This window comes from Panthera onca, chromosome D2 (genome assembly GCF_046562875.1).
Source record: "Panthera onca isolate mPanOnc1 chromosome D2, mPanOnc1 haplotype 2, whole genome shotgun sequence".
NCBI lineage: Eukaryota > Metazoa > Chordata > Mammalia > Carnivora > Felidae > Panthera > Panthera onca.
The window spans coordinates 41958571-41978877 of record NC_138349.1 but is presented as its reverse complement, the minus strand read 5'-3'; the positions used below and the strand labels follow the sequence as shown (position 1 = coordinate 41978877).

Here is a 20307-nt window from a genome sequence, read left to right as displayed (position 1 = left end):
CACACAGCAAGGTGCCCTGATATGCTTACAGAAGACAAATCCTGAGCCCTGACCATCTATACTTAGATAGGAGAGAAGGAGGAAGAGAGATTTCTGGCCATGACGCAGGGAGTCCAAAATAACGGGTAAAATAGACAAAGTGGCCCTGTCCAATAGTTGAAGGCTCTCAGTGAATGCACTTGATTTCATCTTGGTTTCAGATCTTTCCTCTATTTAATAGGATCATTTTGGATCATGAGCTGATGATCCATCAGAGTAACTACCCTGATGGGTTTTGCATTATATGCTTCCATGTCATGTAATGCAAGGGGGTAAAATAGTCCTTGCATATGTTCTGATAAAACTTAAATTAACAGAGAAATAAATACACTGTTATGCAAATCAAGTTGGTCTGTCATGGCTTGTTCTTGGTGAACCCATGCTGACTCACCTTCTTTCCCAGGTATGTCACCTTCTTCTATTTAATAGTTCCATTTAGAAACTTCCTAAAAAGCAGTGTCTTATCTTTCAGAACCTATTATTTTCTTCGTTGTGAGCACCAGAACATACATCCACCCACTTCTTCACTAGACTTAATAGACTCTTTAACCTTTAAGGGGTTCTGGGGTGCCTGGGTGACTCAGTTGGTTGAGCGACCAACTTCGGCTCAGGTCATGATCCACATTTCGTGAGTTCAAGCCCGCGTCGGGCTCTGTGCTGACAGCTCAGAGCCTGGAGCTGCTTCGGATTCTGCGTCTCCCTCTCTCTCTGCCCCTCCCCTGCTCATGCTCTGTCTCACTCTGACTCAGAAATAAATAAACATTAAAAAAAATTTAAACTTTAAAGGGTTCCTTGTGCAGATTAGCAATATATTATATATATTAACAGTCAACATTTTCTCTAAATATACATTTCTAAAATAATCCTTCATAATTATGAATGTGATTGAAATATGAACGAAAAATTTCCCAATATGGATACATTATTAAAAGCCTATTTAATCGAACTTCCCAAATAGTTAAGTAAAAGTACAGGTCAAATATATAAGATTCTCTTTGATGTCTTAAATGCTTTGTAGTGGAGGCTTATAGCAGTTGTCCATATCTGAATTCTCTCTTCCTGTGTGCAAGGACCTTGCAGTTTGGCATGAAACTTTGGCCAAATCTGGCTGATGGGACAAGAATAGAAATTAAATGCACCTCTTCTGGGCTAAAACACTAACTTGCCAGAAGAAAACTCTTCAATGCCCTCTTGCCCTAACTCAGTGTGTTAGCTGTTTATCACTACATAACAAACTACCTCCAACACTTAGTGGCTTAATACAGTAAATATTTATTATCCCACAGTTTCTGTGGGTCAAGAACTCAGAAACAGCTTAGCTGGGTAGTTTGGGCTCAGGGCCTCTCCTGAAGCGAAAGTCACAATGGTGGCCAGGGCTGTGGTCACCTGAGAGCTTGACTAAGGCTGGAGGATCTGCTCATGTGATGGTTCACTTACATGATTATTGGCATGAGGCCTCAGTTTCTCTCTGACTATTGGAAAAAGGCTTTAGTTTCTTGCCATTTGCGCTTTTCCATAGGATCGCTTGAAGGTTGTCATAACATGGCAACTGGCTTTTTCCAGGATGAGTGATCCTAGACAGAAGAAGGAGGAAGTCACAATGCCTCTTATGATCTGGTCTCAGAAACCAAGTGTCATTACCACTGCAACACTGTATTAATTAAAAGCAAGCCACCCAGTACATTCTGCACTCAAAGGGGGGGAGATTAGTCTTTACTTTTTGAAAGGGAAGTGTACATTAATTTGTGGTCACATTTTAAAACCACCACACTCACTGCATGTTCCAGGTGAGGTAACTAACTATAAGGCCGTGGAGCCTCTATAAGTCTGGGTCCCTGGGTGACTTACTGGAACAGAGAGCTCTTTGATGAACCAAGATGTACATGGAACATGAGATAAAGTCATTGGAATTTCGAGATTATTTGCAGTTACAGCATAACCTAGGCTGTCCTGACTAGTAGTCATTTTAAGATGTAAACATTAACACGGGTGCCTGGGTGGCTCAGTCAGCTGAGCATCCAACTTTTTATTTCACCTTGGGTCATGATCCCAGGGTCATGGGATCAAGTTCTGTCTCTGTGCTGAGTGTGGAGTCTTCTTACGTTTCTCTCTCTCTCCCTCTGCCCCTCTCCCTCACTTGCTCACTCTCTCTCTCTCATATACATACATATATATATATATATATATACACATAATGTATATATATCTCATGTATGTATATATATATATATCTCATGTATGTATATATATGTCTCATATATGTGTATAAATATATATCATATATATATCATGTATATATATTAACAAAACCACAATAATTGATATGTAAAAGTGGCCACACAATTACGAATCCCCTACATTGACATGGTTATTATCTTTACTTGTAGTATTCCAAAGATTTCATTTTTTACACCCACATGGGACTTCAGTAATTCTATCGGATCCCAATAAGTTTAGCAGATCTCAAAGTAAATGCATGTATACCACTTCAGAAGACAAGAGGTCGCCGATTCTGATCTAGGACAAGTTTGTATAGTCCACAGTGATCCAAACAAAGTTACTGGCTGAGTTCCTTCAGATAATGAAGTTCTATTTGTTATATCCGGACTTTAAAGCCACTGCTTTTCAAAATCTAAATTCAGAGATTTAGTTTTTTGAAACTTGGTGTCTTTCCCAGAAATGATGTATTTCTAAAAGTTTCTTATGGTTAGCACTACCTAAACTATTGTCCTGTCATTATGATGAATTGGCCTACTCTATAAATATTAACTGGAAACTTAAGTATGCCTTATCAATATTGCATTATAATTAGTAGGGTCATCTTGAGGTCCCATCTATTAGGAGTTGAGAGATGGAGTATGTGTAATGTTCAATTAATTAATTATCTTAGAATACTCTATGGGATTCTCTGTTTCATAAACTTCTGTGTGGGAACACAAAAGCAATCAATTTCTGGACTTTTCTTCCACCTGCTTATTACGTGACACAGTACCCATGGTTGAGGGATTATTTTCGTTTATTTATAGCTCCCTGTGTTTATTCTTTCTCATCAACAGAGAGGGTGAGAAACAGAACTCTATACTTTGTAAATAGACGTATGCTTCATAGAAAAATAAATACAACATAATCTTCCACTTATTAAAAGCAACACAATTAAACATATCTTAATACATGCGTTCTTCTTTTGCACACATTATATTAACCGTCTTCTTTTTTTTTTAATGTTTATTTATTTTTGACAGAGAGACAGAGCATGAGTAGAGGAGGGGCAGAAAGAGGGGAGACACAGAATCTGAAGCAGGCTTCAGGCTCTGAGCTGTCAGCACAGAGCCCGACGCAGGGCTCGAACTCACAGACTGTGAGATCGTGACCCGAGCCGAAGTCGGACACTCAACCGACTGAGCCACCCAGGTGCCCCTTGGAGTAACTGTCTTCTTTTGAATGCTATTATGATTTCGTGGCCTTCCCCAAAATCATTTGGTGTCAGGCAACCTTCATTAGTATTTTCTTTTTCCCGATCATCTTGGTTGATGGGATCGCTTCAAAGCTTCTGCTTTGTCCATTCCCTAGCAACTTTACTGTCATTTTTTGAAAGCGGACATATTTATAGGCATGAAAAGAGGAGTGCCGGAAGATGGCGGCGTAGGAGGACGCGGGGCTCACAGCGCGTCCTGCCGATCACTTAGATTCCACCTACACCTGCCTAAAGAACCCAGAAAACCGCCAGAGGATTAGCAGAACGGAGTCTCCGGAGTCAAGCGCAGACGAGAGGCCCACGGAAGAGGGGCTCCTCCTGAAGTGGATCACCTAAGGAGAAGCGAGCTAAGCCTGCCCCTCCAGCCCCCGTGCACCTTGCCTACCCACCCCAGCTAATACGCCAGATCCCCAGCAACACAAGCCTGGCAGTGTGCAAGTAGCCCAGATGGGACACGCCACCCCACAGTGAATCCCGCCCCTAGGAGAGGGGAAGAGAAGGCACACACCAGTCTGACTGTGGCCCCAGCAGTGGGCTGGGGGCAGACATCCGGTCGGACTGCGGCCCCGCCCACTAACTCCAGTTATACACCACAGCACAGGGGAAGTGCACTGCAGGTCCTCACCACGCCAGGGACTCTCCAAAATGACCAAACGGAAGAATTCCCCTCAGAAGAATCTCCAGGAAATAACAACAGCTAATGAACTGATCAAAAAGGATTTAAATAATATAACAGAAAGTGAATTTAGAATAATAGTCATAAAATTAATCGCTGGGCTTGAAAACAGTATACAGGACAGCAGAGAATCTCCTGCCACAAAGATCGAGGGACTAAGGAACAGTCACGAGGAGTTGAAAAACGGTTTAAACGAATTGCAAAACAAAATGGAATCCACGATGGCTCGGCTTGAAGAGGCAGAGGAGAGAATAGGTGAACTAGAAGATAAAGTTATGGAGAAAGAGGAAGCTGAAAGAAAGAGGGATAAAAAAATCCAGGAGTATGAGGGGAAAATTAGAGAACTAAGTGATACACTAAAAAAAAATAATATACGCATAATTGGTATCCCAGAGGAGGAAGAGAGAGGGAAGGGTGCTGAAGGGGTACTTGAACAAATAATAGCTGAGAACTTCCCTGAACTGGGGAAGGAAAAAGGCATTGAAATCCAAGAGGCACAGAGAACTCCCTTCAGACGTAACTTGAATCGATCTTCTGCACGACATATCATAGTGAAACTGGCAAAATACAAGGATAAAGAGAAAATTCTGAAAGCAGCAAGGGATAAACGTGCCCTCACATATAAAGGGAGACCTATAAGACTCGTGACTGATCTCTCCTTTGAAACTTGGCAGGCCAGAAAGGCTTGGCACGATATCTACAGTGTGCTAAACAGAAAAAATATGCAGCCGAGAATCCTTTATCCAGCAAGTCTGTCATTTAGAATAGAAGGAGAGATAAAGGTCTTCCCAAACAAACAAAAACTGAAGGAATTTGTCACCACGAAACCAGCCCTACAAGAGATCCTAAGGGGGATCCTGTGAGACAAAGTACCAGAGACATCACTACAAGCATAAAACATACAGACATCACAATGACTCTAAACCCATATCTTTCTATAATAACACTGAATGTAAATGGATTAAATGCGCCAACTAAAAGACATAGGGTATCAGAATGGATAAAAAAACAAGACCCATCTATTTGCTGTCTACAAGAGACTCATTTTAGATCTGAGGACACCTTTAGATTGAGAGTGAGGGGATGGAGAACTATTTATCATGCTCCTGGAAGCCAAAAGAAAGCTGGAGTAGCCATACTTATATCAGACAAACTAGACTTTAAATTAAAGGCTGTAACAAGAGATGAAGAAGGGCATTATATAATAATCACAGGGTCTATCCATCAGGAAGAGCTAACTATTATAAATGTCTATGCGCCAAATACCCGAGCCCCCAGATATATAAAACAATTACTCATAAACATAAGCAACCTCATTGATAAGAATGTGGTCATTGCAGGGGACTTTAACACCCCACTTACAGAAATGGATAGATCATCTAGACACACAGTCAATAAAGAAACAAGGGCCCTGAATGATACATTGGATCAGATGGACTTGACAGATATATTTAGAACTCTGCATCCCAAAGCAACAGAATATACTTTCTTCTCGAGTGCACATGGAACATTCTCCAAGATAGATCATATACTGGGTCACAAAACAGCCCTTCATAAGTTTACAAGAATTGAAATTATACCATGCATACTTTCAGACCACAATGCTATGAAGCTTGAAATCAACCACAGGAAAAAGTCTGGAAAACCTCCAAAAGCATGGAGGTTAAAGAACACCCTACTAACGAATGAGTGGGTCAACCAGGCAATTAGAGAAGAAATTAAAACATATATGGAAACAAACGAAAATGAAAATACAACAATCCAAACGCTCTGGGATGCAGCGAAGGCAGTCCTGAGAGGAAAATACATTGCAATCCAGGCCTATCTCAAGAAACAAGAAAAATCCCAAATACAAAATCTAACAGCACACCTAAAGGAAATAGAAGCAGAACAGCAAAGGCAGCCTAAACCCAGCAGAAGAAGAGAAATAATAAAGATCAGAGCAGAAATAAACAATATAGAATCTAAAAAAACTGTAGAGCAGATCAACGAAACCAAGAGTTGGTTTTTTGAAAAAATAAACAAAATTGACAAACCTCTAGCCAGGCTTCTCAAAAAGAAAAGGGAGATGACCCAAATAGATAAAATCATGAATGAAAATGGAATGATTACAACCAATCCCTCAGAGATACAAACAATTGTCAGGGAATACTATGAAAAATTATATGCCAGCAAATTGGACAACCTGGAAGAAATGGACAAATTTCTAAACACCCACACTCTTCCAAAACTCAATCAGGAGGAAATAGAAAGCTTGAACAGACCCATAACCAGCGAAGAAATTGAATCGGTTATCAAAAATCTCCCAACAAATAAGAGTCCAGGACCAGATGGCTTCCCAGGGGAGTTCTACCAGACATTTAAAGCAGAGATAATACCTATCCTTCTCAAGCTATTCCAAGAAATAGAAAGGGAAGGAAAACTTCCAGACTCATTCTATGAAGCCAGTATTACTTTGATTCCTAAACCAGACAGAGACCCAGTAAAAAAAGAGAACTACAGGCCAATATCCCTGATGAATATGGATGCAAAAATTCTTAATAAGATACTAGCAAATCGAATTCAACAGCATATAAAAAGAATTATTCACCATGATCAAGTGGGATTCATTCCTGGGATGCAGGGCTGGTTCAACATTCGCAAATCGATCAACGTGATACATCACATTAACAAAAAAAAAGAGAAGAACCATATGATCCTGTCAATCGATGCAGAAAAGGCCTTTGACAAAATCCAGCACCCTTTCTTAATAAAAACCCTTGAGAAAGTCGGGATAGAAGGAACATACTTAAAGATCATAAAGGCCATTTATGAAAAGCCCACAGCTAACATCATCCTCAACGGGGAAAAACTGAGAGCTTTTTCCCTGAGATCAGGAACACGACAGGGATGCCCACTGTCACCGCTGCTGTTTAATATAGTGATGGAAGTTCTAGCATCAGCAATCAGACAACAAAAGGAAATCAAAGGCATCAAAATTGGCAAAGATGAAGTCAAGCTTTCGCTTTTTGCAGATGACATGATATTATACATGGAAAATCCGATAGACTCCACCAAAAGTCTGCTAGAACTGATACATGAATTCAGCAAAGTTGCAGGATACAAAATCAATGTGCAGAAATCAGTTGCATTCTTATACACTAACAATGAAGCAACAGAAAGACAAATGAAGAAACTGATCCCATTCACAATTGCACCAAGAAGCATAAAATACCTAGGAATAAATCTAACCAAAGATGTAAAAGATCTGTATGCTGAAAACTATAGAAAGCTTATGCAGGTAATTGAAGAAGATATAAAGAAATGGAAAGACATTCCCTGCTCATGGATTGGAAGAATAAATATTGTCAAAATGTCAATACTACCCAAAGCTATCTACACATTCAATGCAATCCCTATCAAAATTGCACCAGCATTCTTCTCGAAACTAGAACAAGCAATCCTAAAATTCATATGGAACCACAAAAGGCCCCGAATAGCCAAAGTAATTTTGAAGAAGAAGACCAAAGCAGGAGGCATCACAATCCCAGACTTTAGCCTCTACTACAAAGCTGTCATCATCAAGACGGCATGGTATTGGCACAGAAACAGACACATAGACCAATGGAATAAAATAGAAACCCCAGAACTAGACCCACAAACGTATGGCCAACTAATCTTTGACAAAGCAGGAAAGAACATCCAATGGAAAAAAGACAGTCTCTTTAACAAATGGTGCTGGGAGAACTGGACAGCAACATGCAGAAGATTGAAACTAGACCCCTTTCTCACACCATTCGCAAAAATAAACTCAAAATGGATAAAGGACCTGAATGTGAGACAGGAAACCATCAAAACCCTCGAGAAGAAAGCAGGAAAAGACCTCTCTGCCCTCAGTCGTAGCAATTTCTTACTTGACAGATCCCCAAAGGCAAGGGAATTAAAAGCAAAAATGAACTACTGGGACCTTATGAAGATAAAAAGCTTCTGCACAGCAAAGGAAACAACCAACAAAACTAAAAGGCAACCAACGGAATGGGAAAAGATATTTGCAAATGACATATCGGACAAAGGGCTAGTATCCAAAATCTATAAAGAGCTCACCAAACTCCACACCCGAAAAACAACCCAGTGAAGAAATGGGAAGAAAACATGAATAGACACTTCTCTAAAGAAGACATCCAGATGGCCAACAGGCACATGAAAAGATGCTCAACGTCGCTCCTCATCAGGGAAATACAAATCAAAACCACACTCAGATATCACCTCACGCCAGTCAGAGTGGCCAAAATGAAGAAATCAGGAGACTATAGATGCTGGAGAGGATGTGGAGAAACAGGAACCCTCTTGCACTGTTGGTGGGAATGCAAACTGGTGCAGCCGCTCTGGAAAGCAGTGTGGAGGTTCCTCAGAAAATTAAAAATAGACCTACCCTATGACCCAGCAATAGCACTGCTAGGAATTTATCCAAGGGATACAGGAGTACTGATGCATAGGGGCACCTGTACCCCAATGTTTATAGTGGCACTCTCAACAATAGCCAAATTATGGAAAGAGCCTAAATGTCCATCAACTGATGAATGGATAAAGAAATTGTGGTTTATATACACAATGGAATACTACGTGGCAATGAGAAAAAATGAAATATGGCCTTTTGTAGCAACATGGATGGAACTGGAGAGTGTGATGCTAAGTGAAATAAGCCATACAGAGAAAGACAGATACCATATGGTTTCACTCTTATGTGGATCCTGAGAATCATATCAGAAACCCATGGGGGAGGGGAAGGGAAAAAAAAAAAAAAAAAAGAGGTTAGAGTGGGAGAGAGCCAAAGCATTAGAGACTGTTAAAAACTGAGAACAAACTGAGGGTTGATGGGGGGTGGGAGGGAGGGCAGGGTGGGTGATGGGTATTGAGGAGGGCACTTTTGGGATGAGCACTGGGTGTTGTATGGAAACCAATTTGACAGTAAATTTCATATATTAAAAAATAAAATAAAATAATAAAAAAAAAAAAAATTATAGGCATGAAAAAACATCTTCCTTACTCAGTAATACTTTCGCAGCCCCCAGATTTGAGGACAAGAGTCCTGCCTGATTCCTTTTGGTGACAATAGCACTATTTGGTGACAAATAGCACTGAAGACCCAAGTCTGAACCCCAAGGCACACTAGACAGGTTCTGCAGCTGTGTGGCCTGGATTCGTTCTCACCTTCCTCCCTACGAGAACTCTGACAGCATTCAGGTGGCAGTGTTCTCGGCTAGACATATTGACCATTAAGGATGCTTGCAGCTGAAGACGACCCAGGCTGGCCTGGTCTGGGCTACCATCATCTCTTGCTTGGATGATTTTAGTAGACTTCTGTTTCCTCCTTCCTCCCCAACCTCAATTTTGCTCATAATGTACAGACCAACTCACTCACAGTGTAGCCTGGGTCATATCAGTCTTCTCCCAAGATTCTCCCACGGCCTCTATCCAACAAAGGGAAAGCAACACTCCTACAGTGGCCTCCAAAACCCCTCACCATCTCTCCCACCTACTTGCCCTTCATTTTCCTTCTTGCTCACCGGTGTCCAGAACAGCTGGTTCTCTTACCGCTGGTCTGGGACAGCTAAGCACATTGGGGCCACAGGATTTTGTACTCGCCACCCCTCTGGAGGGAAATGCTGAAATGCTGTTCTCCCAGGGTTTCCACACAGACCACCCTCCCTAAAAAGGTCCTCTCCCTTCTTCATCCTCTCCTTCTCCTAAGCCTGCTCTGCTTTCCTTAACAAAATGCATCGCTGTTTGTTCATTGCTACTCCCCACCAGGTAGGTGCTGAGCCTCGAGGTGAAAAGGGCACGCCTGCCTTGTTCCCTGCCCTGTCCTCAACTCTGAGGACAAATAACACTCAATTCAGAGTAAGTCTTCCATAAATATTGTGGAATGATGGGGCGCCTGGGTGGCCCAGTCTGTTGGGTGTTTGACTCTCGGTTTTGGCTTAGGTCATGATCTCACGGTTCGCGGGATCAAGCCCTGCGTCGGGCTCTGTGCTCACGGCACAGAGCCTGCTTGGGATTCTCTCTCTCCTCCTCTCTCTCTGCTCCTCCCCCACTCCCGCTCTCTCTCTCTCTCAAAATAAATAAACATTTAAAAAATATTTGTGGAATGAACGACTACATTAAACGGATGGATAAAGATGTGGCTCTCCGGGTTGTGATGTGTCGGGCATGCTTTGAACATGGAGCGACACTCTCAGAATGGAATCCAGGTCCTACTCTTCTGCCAAGACTCTGCAATGGCCTCTCCATTCCTACAAAGTAAGAACGAACTTCCGTACAGACACCTCCAAAGCCCTGCGTGATCCGAATATTAAAAGCATGCCTTAAACATGAAAAGGAATTAAAGTCTACTTCTAATTTCCCTCAAGGATCCACTTCATTGTTCTTCGGCAAAACAGCAGCGTGTGCGGAAAACCTTTCCGAGTCCTGTGGGATTCACACTCCTGAGGCACAGTTGTCCCACGTTGCATAAGCTTCGTGCCAGCTGACTCGCTCCAGGCCTCACAGCCTGTCCTCACGGCATGCTGGGCCTGGTGTATCTCTCAGGGTAGACCACCCCCGTGTGACGGCCTTGTGAGCTCTGGTGCCTTCGAGGAGAACTGCTGATGTGAATGACCCATAGGCAGCGCTCGTCCTTCTGTGTTACTGCCTTGGACTCCTTGTATAAAGGTCCAGGGGGCACAGCATGACAGGTGGTGCAAGTGAGAATGACGTCAACTTGGTATTTCTTTCTTTCTTTCATTTTGTCCCACAGCTAACTGGAGCAGGCTGTTATTCTAGCTTAGTATTAGAAAGAGCATCTGACTCTTGACTTTGGCTCAGGTCATGATCTCGTGGTTTGTGGGTTCAAGCCCCTCCTTGGGCTCTGCCCGGACAGTGCAGAGCCTGCTTGGGATTCTCTCTCTTCCCTCTCTCTGTCTCTGCCCCTTTCACGCACACACTCTCTCTCTCTCTCAAATAAATAAATAAACTTTAAAAAAAGAAAGAAAGAAAGAGCTTCCCAACAAAGAGTTCTAATGGAATAGGAGATTTTAGCAGACAGTGAGTTCCCCATCTAAGCAGGTATTCCAGCACAAGCTGAAGCACGGATTTTACCAGAGTTTCTGGCAGGTATACCAAGAGCAGGCCGCATGGGTCCTCAGTCAGTTTCCCATCCTGAGCACCGGTCCCACTGCTGAACTCCCTCCTTCTGTGCTCCATTGGCTAAGTTAAATGGCAGTCCTGTCCCTCGAGCAAACTCCAAAAATCCAAGGCCTGCCCGATTACCAGGAGCATACTCATAACGGAGAGACACCCTCATGACTTCTGCAGGCTCATTTGCAGACAGCGGCAGTGCCGAGGGGAGGGAAAAGCTAGAACCTCGTACCTCCCAATCATACCACATGGACGCCTTAGAGGTCCGGCTGTCCTCCAAACCAATAAAATGAGGTTGATCTTCCCATCGGTTCTCGAGAATGCCTCCCTCCCCGTGGCTCAGTCTAGAGGACTGATATTTAAAAGTTAGTTTTGGCATCTGCTGGTATACATTCCTTCCAGATGTTACCCAAAGGTCCCAGGCCAGTTGAACTGACATGCAAGGCTCAAGAAAGTCCTACGACTTTGAATAGAGTCGCAATTGGCAGTGAGGCTACACTGTGCCTTGAACAGGGTTTTATTTGCTGAAAGCAGCAAAGGCAGTTTTAGCCTGTCCTCAACTCTCTACTGGCCAAAAATATTATTTACATTTAAAGAAAAATAATCAACTGCTTTTTTTGGTGCTCACACTAATTTTCCCTCTGTTTAGACTGGGGTCAGTGCAGCTCTGTTTTCAGCTAACCTCGACATCCCCAGCCTTCTGGTCTCATCTCTAATTAAAGAGATAGGACCAATGGCATTTTCAATTTCTTTAAAAGTGTTCAATAAACAAGCGTACGTTTCAACATGCAGCATTCTATTTATTCTAATGCCATTCCTCCCTTCATATTCTATGTCTTTAAGGGACTTATCTCCACCACCACAACCCCCCCCCCCCCCCCACACACACACACACAAGCTTTCACATCTGACATTCATCCCAATTGGATGGGACGGGGATCCTGAGTTGAAAAACAGTGTCTCTTTTAGCTCGTCCAAATTCCTACAGAAATGAACAAAGTGGAACCTGGGAGTTCTTGGCTGGAAGGAATTTGTTGATGGAGATTAGGACCTAATGTTCTTCTTTCAGTTTTCAAATGTAGATCAAGAAACCGTCTGATTCTGGAAACTACCCTGTAGGAAAGATGGAAGAAATAATTTCTTTGTCACAGGGTCTGGGATGTCATATTTTAAACATGCGCAAGGATCTGTGCTTGCAAAGGATTTTTGTTTTAACATATTTTTGGAGCCATAAATGAGCTCAGTTACGTAAGTCTATTGGTACTTGCCTTCTTTCTTGTGCTGAAAACCTGATTTTGGAGACTGAGGGTGGGGAAAGAGAAGAACATTTCAAATTGTATATATATATATATATATATTCAAATTGTATATATATACACATATTTCAATCTCTCACCTATTCATTTTGTGGCAGATTGGATTTCTGAAGACAGGTACAACAATATCATCTGTCATACATGCTCCTCTACAATGTGACTTTGCCACCTTCACATGGACAGGTGTCTTCTCCTCTTGAATTTGGTGGGCTTATGAAGAAAACAGAAAGGAAAACAAAAAGACAATGCAGCTTCCTCCTCCACTGGAATGCTAGTACTGGAGACCAGAGCTGCTGTGTAAAAAGTCTGACTGTCCTGAAGCTGCCATCTTGTGGGGAAGCCCAGGGGACATGGAGAAACCACATGTAGGAACTGAGTGAAGGGGTCATCAGATGATGCCAGCCTTTTGCCATCAAGTCACTCCCACTTTTTCCAGGCTTCCCAGCAGAAGTCACAAACCTCACAAAGGAGAGATAAACCATCCTACTGCATTGTGACTGAATTCCAGACCCACAGCATCCATGGGCATAATACAATGGTGGTTTCACACTACCACATTAAAATTTTATTTTAACATTTATGTATTATTGAGATACAGAGAGAGACACAGCATGGGCAGGGGAGGGGAATAGAGACAGAGGGAGACACAGAATCCAAAGCAGGCTCCAGGCTCTGAGCTGTCAGCACAGAGCCCAACGCAGGGCTCGAACTCACAAACTGCGAGATTGTGACCTGAGCCAAAGTCAGACACTTAACCAACTGAGCCACCCAGGTGCCCTTATGCTACCACACTTGTGGTGGTTTGTTACCTAGAAAGATGACCAGAACACCTTGCTTAACTTAGACAAGTAACATGCCCTGACTACCACCCTGGACACTATGGCCACGGAGGCTTTGGCACAAACCTTGTCAATCTAGGGCATTGACCAGGCATGTGGATAGATGTGGACGAGCAACCCTAGAGGTGGAACCCAGTAGAACCCAGTGAGAACATGGGGCTGGGGGTCGGGGGTGGGGTCGGGGGAGCAGGTAGGAGTCCATCTGTTGGCAAGAATCCCAGAGGGTATCTGAGAAAGATGACATTGGATTGGCTTTGAGTAGGATTTGGTCAGCAGATGAAAATGAAACAGCTCTGGGTAGAGAGCACAGCCTACTCGCCTACTCATGGGTGCCAAATCATGGAAGACTTGGGATGGAGAGGGAACTGACTTTTCTCTGGGCTCGAGCTCCGTGTACATGAGGAGAGGGGAGTACAGCAGGATGCAACAGCATCAGACACGGCTGGGTCACAAAAGGCCAGGGTACTAGGCCAAGGAGGTGACATGTGGCAGTGAGGCATTGCAGAAGATGAGGAGATAGAGAACAGTATGTCCTGCATTTCTCCATGGAAGCCTGTGTGTTGGGGAATAGAGCCCATGACCCAGTCCATTTTCCTGATGTGCCAGGAACTTCTGGGCAGGCTCTTGGGAAGAATCCTGCATCCTGGATTCTCCAAAAGACCTCCTGGCTCCAGCCAATCAGGCTTGGGACGGGGGGGGGGGGGGGGGGGGGTTCCTATGGCAGGGGACATCATTTCCTCTTCAGCAAGGAGGACGTGGACACTCTTCTCACATGGGCTTTTCCAACCGTGTCACTTCCTCAAAGTAACACAGGGCTGGTGTCTGGCTGCTCCACGAGAGAGCCCATGACACTCCTGTCCCCAGGAGACGGCCGGGGCTCTGCTGCCTCCCACATCCTAAACAGCAAGCCTGGGCCAGTCTCAGGCAGAGGCCCCCGAGCAGCCTCTCTGATGAGCTGTCTGGCCTGGGGCCCTCCCTGCCTTGCAACAGAAGCCGGGGCCTCCTGCCGAGACCATAGCTGCACTGAAACAGATCTGTCTTGGGGCCGCTTTGCTTTGAACTCTAGTGCAAGCCCAACAGTGAAAAGTACCATTTACCTGAATGGCCGATCCTTGCATCCATGTGAGAAATTCAGCATAATGGTTGATTTACATTTACGGAGGGACTATAAGTAAACCCACATTTATGAGCACCCCCTCTGCGTTGGGTCCTGGGGTAAGATTCTCTCAGCTGCAAATCCTGGGCTGTAAGACCTGAACCTCAATGAAAATCAGTTTCCCAGAGGCGCTCAGTCTGTAAGGCCCAAGGCTGACTTGACAGACAGGCGCAGAAAGGGTTTGGCGTATACCCAGTACTGGACAGGGCAGAGCAAATAGTCACTGCTATTATTATGACTTTACCCAAAGGCAGCTCTGCGAAGCACTGTTATCTCTTCCTCATAGTTAGCCTGCAGAGGCTGAGGACTTTCCTGGGGCCACAGAGCTCTGAGTTCTTGGGCTGGACTCCAAACCCAGGTCTGCCCTCCAGGCTGGGCATCTGCCGGCGGCCACCACATCCGGGCAAGCAGGCTCGTCTTTTGCTGGGGCTTCCGTGGCAGCCACTGGTGAGATCTTTCTCTTCTGCAGCTACAGCGGCTGGCTAACCCAGCCCCTCGCCATGTCAGGCTTCCCAGGTTAGGACTGAGCCCCCTTGCTAGAGGGTCACTTCCAGATGCAGAGAAGAGAATGGTGGTGGCCAGGCCTGGGAGGAGGGCTGTAGAGAGTGGTTGTTTTACGGGTGTAGAGTTTCAGTCTGGGATGCTTGGAAAGTTCTGGAGACGAATGGTGGGGATGGCTGCCCAATGACATGAATGCACTCGATGCCATTGAACAGTACACTTAAAAATGATGACAAGTGGCCACCTGGTTGACTCAGTCAGTTAAGCGTCTGACTCTTGCTATTAGCTCAGGTCATGATCTCATGGTTCATGGGATCGAGTCCCACGTCAGGGACATCTGATGCTCTGCGCTGACAGCAAGGAGTCTGCTTGGGATTCTCTCTCTCCCTCTGTCTCTGCCCCTCCCTCACTTGCATCCAAACTCATGCTCTCTCTCTCTCTCTCTCTCTCTCGCTCCTCTCTCTGTCAAAATAAATAAATAAACAAATAAACATTAAAAATGGTAGAAATGGTAAATTTTAAGTTACATCTATTTTACCACATACACACGAAAGATGCATCCCTCAACAGAAGAAGCCCAATCTCCTGAACTTGTCACATGAAACTTTTACAGAAGGTCATTTAGTCAGGCCCTGTCACCCCTACCAGCTTCGTCTGTGTCAGTCCGTCAGTCCTTCCAGTCTCTCCATTACGCCCCGGAAGCCCAATCTCTTCAGCTTCCTTGTATGCACACACCACACTATTTCTCCATCGTTTTCTTATTCAGGTTGTTCCTCTGCCTGGGATTCTCCTTATTTCTGCCTTACCAAACTTCTGGAAGACTCTACCCAGGCAAGACCTTAGCAAGGAAGCCTTTCCCCACCAGGCCTCAGGGTCCTACCCACACTCGGCTCTGCCATGTTCAGACCCACCCTGCTAAGGACTGTGGTGATCACGTCTCTCCCCACTAAAGGGAAACTACCCCCTATGTCCTCCCCATGACTCCAGCTCCTTGTACCAGGGGCTGGCCCCATGTCCACCAGGCTAAGCCAGGAAGCTACCGTCAAGGCAGCCAACAGAGTGGCAGGCCTTGGGCTGTGACCTGTAGCCCTCCCCTGGGAGCAGAGGTCTCAGAGGGGACTGGTCAACTCTGGCAACGGTGGTCTCTCCCTTTGGGCAGTGACATCACATGGGGGCTGGTGGGCAGAGCTCCCGGGCAGGACTGGCAGCCCGGGCAAGGACTGGAGGTGAGAGGGTAGGAAGAAGGTGGGGAGGTGTGCGTGTCATTTCCCTGCAGGGGTCAGCAGCTGAGTGTGATCCGGCACCCTGCCCAGGCCGGTCTGAGCCCACCATGCTGCTGTCTACAGGGAGATGGGGGATCCAGAACTGAGCGGTGACCTCCTTGCCAAGTAGCTACCACAGAATCCTACCCCTAGCATCTCCCCACAGCGAGTATCTTTGGGGATGCCCAGCAAAAGAGTGATCAAGAGCATGAATCATGGAGCCAGCCCTCCCAGGTTGGAATTCAGGCTCTGCTGCTCTCTGCGTGACCTTGAGCAAGCGGCTTAACCTCTCTGCGCCTCAGTGTCCTCAACAATAAAATGGAGATCATAATAATAACAGCTACATCCTGGGACAGTTCAGTGCCAGACCCATGGACACCACTATGCAGATCTTCGCTGGTATAATTATGACTGTGCTCCTGGCGTCCCCCTGCCAGCTGGTGGGAGAGTTTTGAATTACCGTTTTGTAGATGACAGAGCCAAAGAAGCCAGGTGACTTGCCACCTTGGGGACAAAGTCCGGTCACTGCTACCTCAGGGTAGATAGCTCACCTGACTTTTCTGAGATGGAGACACTGAGCTGGTTGCACAGAAAGGCCTGGAGCCTGGCTCCGGTGGGCGGCTTTCCTGCCCTGCGCACAGCAGCCGCCTCCTGTCGGGGGCAGGTCTGGAGGTCTAGGTCTGAGGAGCAGCGGGCCTGGGGTCGGGGCAGGGTTGGGGGGGGGGGTAGGGCAACCGATGTCGCTCCCCACCCCCACCCCCCCACTGTGCAGGCTGGCCTGAGCCATGCTGGGGGAGGCGGGACCGCTTAGAGCCAGAAGATAAACATATTAACTGAACTTTCCATCTGTCATTTCAGAGAGTCATTTACTGCCTAGCTGTGGTTGGAAAAATTAAGTCCTTGTAATTTAGAGTCAACATTTCTCGCGGAATCATGTTAGACGAGTTGGCGGAGTTTGCAGCCTCCCAGCAGAGCCGCCTGCAATCAAAACAAGCTGGCTGCGGTGCGCTGCCTCAGCTACCCTGCCCGAGGCCCGGCAGGCCGGCCTGCGCTGGGCACCGGGTGCTGCAGGCCCCAGGGCGGGGGGAGGGGGGGGGGGCTGCCTGGCCGTGGGCCACACGGGGAGGGCAGTGGGGACAGGCCTCAGCTTGGAGGGTGGAGCTCCAGCCCCCTGGGCCTTCCCCTCTCTGCCTATTGCAAAACAAATCTTCCCCCGTGCTGGGTGACCTGGGGCTGTCCTAACAAAACACCACAGACTGGGGACTTAAGCAGCAGATATTTATCGTCTCACAGTTCTGGAAGCTGGAAGTTCCAGACCAAGGTATGGACCCAGATGGTTTCTTCTGAGGCCTCTCTCCTTGGTTTGTAGATGACCATCTTCTCCCTGTGTCTTCAAACTGTCTCCCCCGTGTGTGTGTGCATCTGTGTCCTAATCTCTTCTTACGCTGACTTCAGTCGGATTGGATTAGGCCTACTCTAATGACCTCATTTTACCTAATCACCTCTTTAAAGGCCCTGTCTCCAAATATAGCCTCATTCTGAGGCCCAGGGCATGAGGGCTTCAACGTGTGGATTTAGGGGTACATAACTGTGACCGTAACACCCTGTAAACTGTCCATTCCAGAGTGGTTCGCTTTCACCCTACCCAGGAGAAACTGGGTTTGTTGGTTCCATTTTGCAGAAGAGGAAACAGGCTTCGGAAAGGCAGGTGGTTGCCCCGGCTCCCCCAGCCAGCTAAGGCACCTGGTGGTCCGGGGGGTGGGATTTCAGGTCCATGAGTTTTGCATCACAGCGTAGCTGTGTCCACCCCAAGGCCTCAGGCTGCTACGTGCCAGGCACCGCACAGACTCCTCAATCCCTGCAAAGGCTGCCGTGCAGAACGACAGGGGGGCTGCCTTCAGCTTAGGGCAGAACCGTCCAGCAGTGAGTGAAATGAGGGCTCTGGGGATCCATCCCTGGGGAGAGCCATACTGAAGGCCCTGCTAGGGTTGGGATGGAGTCTTCCATGATGGGCTCTTCCAATATATAGTCTCCTCTTGCTATACCCACAGATTTACCCACCTTGGAGGTCTTCCCCAGAGATTTTCCTGCTCAGTCTAGTTTCACTAAGTAAACCTTTGGGGCCTACAAAATGCTAGATCATTTCGTTTTAAAATGATGGTTAAAATCACAGCAGGCTGCCCCAGAACCAGGGAGGCTCAACCCTAGACCTCACACAGTATAGTGGATATTTTAGGACTAGTCCAACTCCTCAGTTTGAGACAGAGAAGCTGAGGCCCTAAGTATAGCCCCGATTTATCAGACCTAATCGGTGGCTCAGGCTCTTGCTTTGGCATAGCCGTGTTGTGTGGCCTATTGGTCACGGGGCCATTTTGACTTCCCTGACCCAGTCTGGCAAAGGCTATCAGAACTGTGTGGGTGAAGCAATAGGTGAAGAGGAGAGGCATTCTTTGTGGTCCACCTGGACCCCAAGCAAAGCTGAGCCAGCCACGGGCACAGATATGCAGTGGGACATCCAAGAGCAAAAGGTGTGGGGGGTACTAACAATGCATGATGGACTGGAAAGCTGCTTTCTCAAAGGGACCTCACTCCATCCTGCCTCTTCCCTCTATAGAGCCGGAAAGCGAGGCTCATACTTGCCCAGAGCAACAGCCAGCTAAAGGGAAGAACTGGAACGCAAGACCCTTGATTCCAACCCAATACAGTCCCTGTGACTCAAAGTTATTCAAGTCCCCACATGGTTTCCCAGCTCCCAGGGAAGAGGGTGGGGGAACATTTCTGAGTGATGGCTGATGGAGACTTTTGCATAGAGACCAGAGAGTCTGTTTCCCAAGAGCAGGGTGTGGGGGAACTTCTCTGACACCCCTCATGCAGTCAACTGTCAACCAAGGCCCCACTTCCTCACCACCTCCCCCCACTGCCCTCTGCTTCCCCTGACTGGTGAGAAGAAAATATTAATGTGGCTGCCCCAGGGATCCAAGGACTGGTAGCTCTCTGTGCATGGTGTTGCCCTGCTCTGTTGTTCCTGCCACCCTCCAAGGCTGCCCTGGCCCCTCTCTGTGCTGTCACACAGAGAAGGAAGGGCAGTGCCTGTGAATTGGAGGCTCCCATTTTCTGCTCAGAGATGCAGAAGGCTCCTCTCTGACCATGAGAACAAAGAACTCTCCTAGCAAAATGTGGCTCTTTTTCATGTCCAAGACAGCTTCAAGTGCCCTGCTTAGAAGCTCCCCCTGGCTATGCACTGAATCTGATCATCACAGAAATGCAGACCCCCTGCTGTGGGAATCTGAAGATGTCCTTGTGATTACTGTCCCTGGGGGTCATGCCTTTTTATAATTTCTTACCTTTGGGTGGAGACAGGACCCACGAACATGATGCCATATTGGTCCAGTGAGCAGGTTACATTATATGGCAAGAAGGATTGTGCAGATATGATGAAGGTCCCTAATAAGTTGACTTTGATTGAATAACAGTGGAGATTGTCCTGGGTGAGTCTGAGTGTCTCAGGTGAGCCTTTAGGGACTTGGGCAGCCGCAGCCCTTCTACTGGCTTGAAAGAAAGCAAATAGCCATACCCGTGGAAGGTACCATGGTGAGGAGCCATGAGGTCTCTAAGAGCTGTGAGTGGCCTCTGGTTCACAGCTCCCAAGGAAGTGGGGACCTCAGTGCCACAACCTCAGGTCCTGAATTCTACTAACAACTTGAATGAGCCCCAAACAAGAATGCTGATGGTTGACCCATGATTTCAGCCTGGTGAGCCCCTAGGCAGAGGACCCTCCCCTCAAACTGCACCCAGACTCTTGACCCCAGGAAACTGGGAGGTGTCTGTGTTATTTTAAGCCACCAAGGCTTGTGGTCATTTGTTACCCAGCAATCAAAACTCAATGTA

The 20307-nt window shown here is 46.3% G+C and overlaps 2 long non-coding RNA genes across 2 annotated transcripts; both read right to left on the bottom strand.

Annotated features, from left to right (window-relative positions):
• Positions 1–1317: 1317 nt before the first annotated feature.
• On the bottom strand, positions 1318–12455 carry LOC132684589 (uncharacterized). Its single transcript, XR_009612737.3, has 3 exons — positions 12352–12455; positions 11578–11689; positions 1318–1613 (listed from the first exon to the last, which is right to left on the bottom strand). It is a non-coding gene; the product is annotated as an uncharacterized LOC132684589 (long non-coding RNA).
• A 105-nt stretch (positions 12456–12560) lies between these two features.
• On the bottom strand, positions 12561–17815 carry LOC132684588 (uncharacterized). Its single transcript, XR_009612736.2, has 3 exons — positions 17711–17815; positions 12742–12871; positions 12561–12634 (listed from the first exon to the last, which is right to left on the bottom strand). It is a non-coding gene; the product is annotated as an uncharacterized LOC132684588 (long non-coding RNA).
• Between the last annotated feature and the right edge of the window lie 2492 nt (positions 17816–20307).